The sequence below is a fragment of the Schistocerca serialis genome, chromosome 6 (genome assembly GCF_023864345.2).
Source record: "Schistocerca serialis cubense isolate TAMUIC-IGC-003099 chromosome 6, iqSchSeri2.2, whole genome shotgun sequence".
NCBI classification, from domain to species: Eukaryota; Metazoa; Arthropoda; class Insecta; order Orthoptera; family Acrididae; genus Schistocerca; species Schistocerca serialis.
The window spans coordinates 309,722,462-309,732,431 of record NC_064643.1 but is presented as its reverse complement, the minus strand read 5'-3'; the positions used below and the strand labels follow the sequence as shown (position 1 = coordinate 309,732,431).

General features: G+C 38.9%; 1 pseudogene; it reads left to right on the top strand.

Annotated features, from left to right (window-relative positions):
- Positions 1–877: 877 nt before the first annotated feature.
- LOC126485382 (5S ribosomal RNA) lies at positions 878–995 on the top strand (annotated as a pseudogene).
- The last annotated feature ends 8,975 nt before the right edge of the window (positions 996–9,970 follow it).

The following is a 9,970-nucleotide window of genomic DNA, read 5'->3' as shown; positions in this document are numbered from 1 at the left end:
TATCAATAGTGGGAGGTCAGAAGGCATGAATACCAAAGATACCCCACAAATCATGGGTCTCAGATCAGCTGTTTAGCGTAATATGTAATGATGTTACACTCTAATTTCTATCAATAGCTATGGTTGTGGTATTTTGATATTGTGAATTAAACTTACGTTACGCAGGAAACAAAGAAGAATTTAGAAAGGTAACTTCAGCTATACTACGTTTCCAAAATTCATCCCATAAGCAATGAAGATAGTAATATGGGTAACAATGTACTGGGAGGACTTTCCATATTAATCGGTCCAGACCTGTGGCCAAGCTACATGAGATAAGGACTTTCATTAATGACAAAGACTTGATAATCATGCATCTAAGAAGTCAATATGAATATGTCGTGTAAAGATTTTATAAGATGCTTAAATGATGCTTGCCTCTCTTAAATTATATTTAAAAGAGTGCTATAAAATTTCCACGAGGGCAATTGCTCTTCTTGAAAATCTCTTATTTGATCATTTGTATACCTTGGGTTTTGGATGGTAATTTGAAGGCTGCATCTGCATTTATTAAGATTTTGGTGATATTTGTTCTACACTTAAGACACTAATAATTTTTTATCTTAGGGTGGTAGCAATTCCGGATTTAGGTGGGCACATCGCTCGAAAATGTTTGGTTTAACTAGCATCATAGCATCGCGAGGCGAGTTAACATTCGGTGGCTCTTTAATCTTAAGTTAATATAAGTTATTAGATTTCTTCAAGAGCTGGGGCGAAGGGTTTGTCTTTATTTAACCTGTTCACTGCTTAAGAGAGCTTTGCTATATATGTTGTAGTGCACTAGCTGTCCTCGTTCGGCTTGTTGACGCCGGCGTGAGGGGGGGGTGATGCAAATATAGGCAACGGCCTTGCCGCAGTGGATACATCGGTTCCCGTGAGATCACCGAAGTTAAGCGCTGTCGGGCGTGATCTGCACTTGGATGGGTGACCATCCAGGGTGCCATGCGCTGTTGCCATTTTTCGGGGTGCACTCAGCCTCGTGATGCCAATTGAGGAGCTACTCGATCGAATAGTAGCAGCTTTGGTGAAGAATGCGATCATAACGACCGGGAGAGTGGTGTGCTGACCCCACACCCCTCCTATCCGCATCCTGCATGAGGATGACACGGCGGTCGGAAGACGGAGTATTGCTATATATATGTATATATATATATATATATATATATATATATATATATATATATATATATATATATTACAAATTAATTACAATCGTACCAAATTTGATATTTATAAATTTTTAAGTGAATTAATTGAATCGAATGGATTATCTTTCGGTCTTAATTTACAACTCTTGTAAACTGTAAATCAGTAGTAGTGTGATTTTGCGTTGTCTACGCCGTTGAGATTCTTCCGTCGTAAGTACTTCTCATTTATGACTGTGAATACAATGCTGATTTTTATCTGACTTCCTTTCAGATGCAAGCAGCTACAGTGATATCACGTTAGGATAACGTGCGGAAGGAAATAAAAACTTTGGTGGTTTTGCACTAATAAGAATCCTCACACTTCATATTTTCATAAAAATTATTATTCACATAATGCAATATGTACAAGACACATCTCACAAAGATACGTCTTCTCCCTACGAGAACTAAAGAGAGAGTCTATTAAATAATCGAAAAAAAAAATTGAATGAAGTTTCCATACATCTTTTCCTACGTTTACAGCGGTCGGGCTAGTATTTATTATCATTTGTTTTTAACTTTTGTCGCAGCGAGTTGGGGCTTTTCCTTATGCATCTACAGAGGGGGCAGAGGGAGGCTGGGTCCTGAGGTTTGTTTCTGGTGCATGTTGTGCCATCTGCGCGTTTGTACCCTGACATGGCGTGAGGCCGCTCTATTACCCTATTGTAATTTCCAGTGTGTGGTGCACCTCGGCATGACATTCGATGTATATTATTAATATTTAATGATGTGATGAACTGTAATCAAAAAAGAACTTTAAAGAATATCTAAAGTGTTTCGAGGCTGGTATTTCACATTTAACAACTTTTCTTAAGGGTGAAAGCTATAGATTAAAGTTTCAAGCGTTTTTTTAAGTTGGACGTTGTACCTCGTTGCTGTTGAGGAAAAGAAAATATTTTTAGGTAATAAATTATTTCAAAGAGCACATGCTAACAAATGATTTTCAACAGTTCAAACCTGCCCTTGCTGTAGGAACTATTGACTGGTGTCCTAAGATACAATCCATTGCCTGTAACAATATCCTCTCAATGACGCAAGACATATATAAAGTGCCTATAGTTTTATAAAAACTGCTCGATGTTCCTGTTACACAAATTGCTGAACAATTTGAGAGGTTTGAAATCGTTAAATGAGGTTAATAAATGTAGGTCATTAAAAGAAAGGATAGTAACAACATGTGAAACACATTGATTTCAAATTCCTCTTGCGATCTTATTGTTTGCCAGTATGCAACCCTTGCCGGGTTGGATTATTGGGTCCAAAGAAGAGATGATTGTCTTTTAGCGATGTCTTGAAGTCAGCGTGAGAGTATCAGATAAATGCTCCACAGTCTGCAGCAAGAGACGCTTCCAGGAACACGCTGCACGCTCAGAAACGATTCACGAAATTTATTTCTCCGTCGTGTTCACACCTTAGGAATTCGCCAGGATGCTCAGGCAGAGAAACTCGGTTCATACAGATCAGTACTGACAGTATCTCTTCTAACGTGCCATCTGAATATGGCATAGGAGGAAATCAGTGTTGTCAACACTTGCCTACCCGTAACGTACGCTGGCACAAGCGAATCAAACATTATTACTGAGGGACAAAAAATTTGCAAACCAAATATCTTTGAGGTCTTATTCTGAGGTGGTAAGAGTGAGAAGGTCACGGAATAGTGATATGCACATGTACGGATGGTGGTAGTATCGTATACACAACGTATGAAAGGCAGTGCGTTGGCGGAGCTGTCAGTTGTTCTCAGGTAATTCATGTGTAAAGGTTTCTTATGTGATTATGACCGTACGACATGAATTAAAAGACTTTGAACGCGGAATGGTAGTTGGGGTTAGATACACATGACATATTATTTAGGAAATCGTTAGGAAATTCTGTACTATGGCATTACTATTTACCACGGACAACGCAGTGGCCGACGACCTTCAGTTAACAGTCGAGAGAAGCGGCGTTTGTGTCGAGTTGTCAATGCTAACAGACAAGAAAGAATGAAACAACCACAGAAAACAATATGAGACGTACAACGATCGTATCCTTTGGAACAGTGCGGCGATATCTGGCGTTAACGTGCTATGGCAGCAGACGACCGACGCGGGTACCTTTCCTAACGGCACATCACCCACAGCGCCTCTCCTAGGCTCGTGACCATATCGGCTCCACCCTAGACGACTGGAAAACCGTGGCCTGGCCACATGAGTCCCGATCTCAGTTCGTAAGAGCTGATGATAGGATTAGAGTATAGGATTCGATGTAATTATTTTTCTCCTTTGCAGAAAATCTGTTCAGTGGTGTTTCCTTAACTGATTTGGAAATTCTTGTATTGCATATGGTGGAAGTAGTTGTAATTCTTTGTCCCTAAATTTATCTTACTTCTACATCTACATCATTGCCCCGCAAACCACCTGCTGGTGTGTAGCGTTGGGTAATTCTGGTACGACAAACGGATTTCCCCCTTCCCCCCTTCCCTGTGTGGGTTAGCCTCTGTATTAGCTCCAGTTTCTCGAAGTTTCTCGTTGTGATCATTTCACGAGGTGCAAGCGGGAAATTTCAACAGTAAACGTCTCCATGATACACAACGCCTCTCTTATAGCATCTGCCACTGGAGTTTGTTGAGCATTTCCTTTTTCGCTCTCGCCCCGACTATATTAGCCCGTGACGAATTAATCTTTCATAAGATTCTTCCTGTGAACGTGAGTCTGACATATGCTTTTCCTACTATTTTTTATGGTCATTCCACTTAATGTCGCTCTGGATATATACTCTTAGATATTTTGCTGTAGTTACTGAGGTGGAAGGAGTATATAGAGGGTCTATACAAGGGAGATGTACTTGAGGGCAATATTGTGGAAATGGAAGAGGATGTTGATGAAGATGAAGATACGATACTGCTTGAAGAGTTTGATAGAGCTCTGAAAGGCCTGAGTCGAAACAAGGCTCCGGGAATGACAACAACATTCCATTAGAACTACTGACGGCCTTGGGAGAGCCAGTCCAGAAAAAACGCTACCATCTGCTGAGCAAGATGTACGAGACAAGCGAAATACCCTCAGACTTCAAGAGGAATATAATAATTCCAATCCCAAAGATAGCAGGTGTTGATAGATGTGAAAATTACCGAACTATCAGTTTAATAATCTGAAAAATACTAACACCAATTCTTTATAGACGAATGGAAAAACTGGTAAAAGCCGACCTCAGGGAAGATCAGTTTGGATTCCGTAGAAATATAGGAACGCGTGAGGCAATACTGACCTTACGACTTATCTTAGAAGAAATATTATGGAAAGGCAACCCACGTTTCTAGCATTTATATACTTAGAGAAAGCTTTTGACAATGTTGACTGGAATACTCTCTTTCAAATTCTAAATGTGGCAGGGGTAAAATGCAGGGAGCGAAAGGCTATTTACAATTTGTACAAAAACCAGATGGCAGTTATGAGGGTCGAGGGGCATGAAAGGGAAGCAGTGGTTGGGAAGGGAGTGAGACAGGGTTGTAGCCTCTCCCCGATGTTATCCAGTCTATATATTGAGCAAGCAGTAAATGAAATAAAAGAAAAATTTGTAGTAGGTATTAAAATCCATGGAGAAGAAATAAAAACCTTGAGGTTCGCCGATGACATTGTAATTCTGTCAGAGACAACAAAGGACTTGGAAGAGCAGTTGAACGGAATGGACAGTGTCTTGAAAGGAGGATATAAGATGAACATCAACAAAAGCAAAACGAGGATAATGGAATGTAGTCGAATTAAGTCGGGTGATGCTGAGGGAGTTAGATTGGGAAATGAGACACTTTAAGTAGTAAAGGAGTATTGCTATTTGGGGAGCAAAATAACTTATGATGGTGGAAGTAGAGAGGGTATAAAATGTAGACTGGCAATGGCAAGGAAAGCGCTTCTGAAGAAGAGAAATTTGGTAAAATCGAGTATAGATTTGAGTGTCAGGAAGTCGTTTCTGAAAGTATTTGTATGGAGTGTAGCCATGTATGGAAGTGAAACCTGGACGATAAATAGTTTAGACAAGAATAAAATAGAAGTTTTCGAAATGTGATGCTACAGAAGAATATTGAAGATTAGGTGGGTAGATGACGTAACTAATGAGGTGGTATTGAATAGGATTTGGGAGAAGAGAAGTTTGTGGCACAACTTGACTAGAAGAAGGGTTCGGTTGGTAGGACATGTTCTGAGGCATCAAGGGATCTCAAATGTAGCATTGGAGGGCAGCGTGGAGGGTAAAAATCGTAGATGGAGTCCAGGAGATGAATACACTAAACAGATTCAGAAGGATATAGGTTGCAGTAGGTACTGGTAGATGAAGGAGCTTGTACAGGATAGAGTAGCATGGAGAGCTGCATCAAACCAGTCTGAGGACTGAGACCACAACAACAGCCGTTTCCCGCAGTTTGTCATCAATAGTGTAACTGTACAACACCGGATTTATTTTCCTGTGTAAGCGCAGTGTGTATTTATTTACGTTCAGGGTCAACTGACAGCACCATTCATGTTTTCTGCAGGTCATTTTGCAAGTCGATACTGTCTTCTGGCGCCCCTGATCTTATAGAAACTCGCACCATCTGCGAAATGTCTTATAAAGCTTACGACGCCTCCTGTAAGACCATTTATATACATTTCAAACAATAACAGTAGTATCGCACTTCATTGGAGTACTCCAGAAATTACATTTACATCTGTCGATTGTGTTCCGTTAAAGGCGATGTGTTGAGTTCTGTTTCCAAATAAGTATTAAAATCAGTTTGAAATCTAGTCCAATACTCAGTAATCTCCTATTTTTTTCTCTAAACAGGACAGTGTCAGATTCCTTACTGTAGTGGAGATACACGGTATCAACCTGAACGCCAATGTTTACAGCGCTGTGGATCTCATGTAGGGCCAGAAGGAACTGAGTTTCACTAGATCTCTTTTTGTGGAATCCATGTTCCATTATATAGAGGAGATTTTCTTTCTCTAATAACGTCCTAATACATGAGCTTCGACCGACTTCCATAACTCTGCAACCCTTCTTAAATAAGTGAATCATCTGAGCTTTTTTTTAATCTCTAGATATCTTTCGTTTCTCCAGCGACCTACGATAAATCGCTGCTATAAGGGGAGCAATTTCTTTCGCATAATATCTGGTCCTCATGCCCTTCCTCTAGAAAGCGATTGTAGTTGTTTTACGACCAGTTATCTCAAGATGACATTTTAATGTTCGTATGATGATTGAAAGATATCTGTGAGCTGTGATTAGAAGCAATTGACTCTAAATAATAAAATGTGTGAGATCATTCAATGAATACTAAAAGGAATCCGTTAAATTTCGGTTACACGATACATCACACAAATCCAAAGCCGCCAATTGAACTAGCTACGAATTACAATTACGAATCACTTAAACTGGAACGATGGCATAGATGATGTAAGAGTATGGAGTATTGCTGGGCAATATGGGATCCATTCCAAACAAGACATGGAGGATATCGAAAAAGTTCAAAGAACAGCAGCTCGTTTTGTATTACCCCGAAATAGGGTACAGAGTATCACGGATACGATACGCGATTTGGGGTGACAATCATTAAAGCAATGGCTCTTTTGTTGGGGCGAGATCTTTTCAAGAAATTTCAATCGCCAACGTTCTTCTCCGAAGGCGAAAATACTTTTTTGACACACTCCCACAGAAAGATTTAAGTGTTCGTTTTTCCCACGTGCTATTCAAGAGTGGGGAAGCAGAAAAGTGCAGTGAAGAGGTTCGATGAACCCATTATCAGGTACTTACTTGCGAATCGTAGAGTAGTCATGTAGATGTACATGTGGATGTAGTCGCAGAAAAGAGGGGCCGTGTTGTGTTTTCCTATGGTGAGACAATTTCGGAAGACCAAATTCAATATTTTGACTTTTTTTTGTCATTTTTCGTTTCGCTGCCATTATGGTTGCCGTGTGACTGCATAGACATTACAATTACGAAAATCTTAAATTGGAACGATAACGCAGATGATGTTGTGGAGAAAGCAAACCAAAGACATAGGTTTATTGGTAGAACACTCGGGAAGTGTAACATGTTTCCCAGAGAGCCTGGGTACACTACATTTGCTGATTTTACATAAGACCAATAACTTTTAGGATTGTAGTAAGATTCGTGTACTAAATTTTGCTTGTCACGTCATTGAACGCTGCTCCAATTGATCTTCTTACTCTCATTTTCGCTTTGTTCCCCTTTTGTTTCTCACTTAGGTTTTGACTTGTTTGAATTTGTGATGATGGTCTCTTCAGTTGAGTCAACGTACTCTTCACTGACAGATAACCATCAGTACTTCTAGTTGTTCAGTTTCTGCTTTCTCCACGTGTTCCTTATATCTCTACTATGAACATCAGACATTGGAATATTTGAACCTTTAGTATGAATTACTTTAGGAAAATATGTCAAAATTTTAAAAAATTATAGCTTTTAGTCTTGTAGGAGCATCTCCCAATGGTATTTTAAAAATTGCCTCTAGTGGTTTGTGATTAGTTACAATAATTTACTTTTTCCTGTAAATATATTTCTGAAATTCGTTGACTGGAAAATTACTTTGCCATGACGTCTTTTTCTATTTGTGTATGTAACTAATACGCTGATGCCAATGACTTTGTTGCATATACAACCGGTTGTTCACCGTGCAGTAGAACGGCTCCTGTAGCTCTTTGGCTGGCATCAACTGACAACACATCTCCACTCATATCATAATAACGAAGCACGGAAGTGTTTTGAGACATTATTTTATTTTGGCAAGTGCTTTCTGTTGTGTCGAATACCATTTTCATTGATCTTCTTTTCTTAGTAACTGCCGCACTGCTCTGTTAGTTCAGAAAGGTGAGGTACTTACTCAGATCAGTAATTCACCATCCCTACTACCTGTAGGAGCTGCATTTCATGCTGAGGAGAAGGAAATTAATTAATGACTCTTACTTTATCAGGATGAGGACAAGATCCATTCTATACTAAAATTTATTTCCTTCACATTTGTTTCCTTCACAACAAATTCGTATTTGTCTTTAACTCAGTTTAATGCCCACATTTTCATATCTGTGATAACTCGCTTTGTTACTTCATAAAGTATTTCCATTGTTTTTTAACTTCCTTGGCTGAGGCTAAGCCACAGGATACTCTCGTGCAATTGAATCTTACCCACAGTGTGCAAATCGTTAACATATTTAGAAGTTCTTTCAGACGCTCATATTTGACAAAATACATTTTCACAACCTAAACGTGTTAAATATTTTGCTCCTTTCACCAGCGTCTTCTTCCAGCGTCTTCATTGGATAGTGACGTCGAATAATGTTTTTATTTATTTGACTTGGCCCAAAGCAAATACGAAGTTCCGCTTTCTTGTGTACGACTATAACGATTGAAAATGCTGCTGCAGTGTAGCGGCTTCTACAGGCTTGAATATTCCATTTTCAACCATTTTCTGAGTTTAATCTCATACTCAGTTATTGCTCAATTTATGTGGGACCCTTCAGGCGTAGTAAATCTTGAAGTCACCTTCCTAGAGATCTATGTCATACAGAAAATCTTTAACATATTCCAGGCCTGATAAAATCTAATCGCATCTAGACTGTGGAACTTTCATCTGCTCCACTCCTTATATCAGACTCAGTTTTCAACTGGATTCCTGTCCCAAGATTACCTGAAAGTCGGGATCCATCACTAAAAACTTCGCATTTACAAGCTGTCTGAAACCTCACAGAGAAATGTGGCTTCTCCACACCTACCTTACTCGTATTGTACGTAAATAGCTTTTCCATCACAGAATCTGATATTCTGGCACATGTTTTGTTTCCTATTCTTCTGGTTACGTCATTCCAATGTTCACCTGTATCAAGTTCTGATTTTCGTTCATTATTTTGAAAAATTGTAGTTTCACACCATGCCTTGCAAAATTACAATCATTTCGCTGAGCACTTATAAAAAATCGCTACCAACCAAAGACATAAATATTGCTAGTTACATATTTCTTGATTTGGTATTTATTTGCACCGCCTTGATGTAGAATTCGAATTTCTGTTATCACAGTTTCCAGATATTCACCATGATGTCTGTATATATCACTAATGATTTATGAGATGTAAACCTATCATAGGATTATTATTTGTCATAATTGCAGGTTCTGTGCTTGTATTAGTGCTGTTGATGGACACAGTATTTATAACATTGTTTTTTAATTTCTGACACCATGTTATAAGAACAGTTTTATTTGTGTACAGAATAAAAAATGCCCAAGCAAAGTGTGTATATCTCGTTGTTGCAGGATACAAGTATAGTGTATCGGATATACTACATATTACAAGCAGATTAACGTTAGAGATCATGGCTCCTTCAGAGTATACTAATAAGTATGGGAGATTCAGGCCGTATTTTGAGATGTACATGAACTCAGATAAATTATTTTCAGTAAGAGGAAATGTAATTGTTAGGGATCTCAGTGATGTACAGGAATTATCTGACTATTTACATCAGTTAGGTGGTTGAGAGAAAAGCAGATTTATGAGGAGAACTATGGAGGTACAACAGTTAGAAATGGATACCCAATGGACCCTGATGGAAAGAATCGACGTAGTAATAGAGATAGGAAAGTGTTCCTAATAGTAACGATAGAAAACCAAACAGTAAACCTGTACTGAAAAAATCGGAGTCCTTTCGAAAATGTTGATTTCCCTCTCAGTAAAGAAGTAGACTATGACAAGAGCCAGAAAACTAAGAACGCTCAAGGGAGT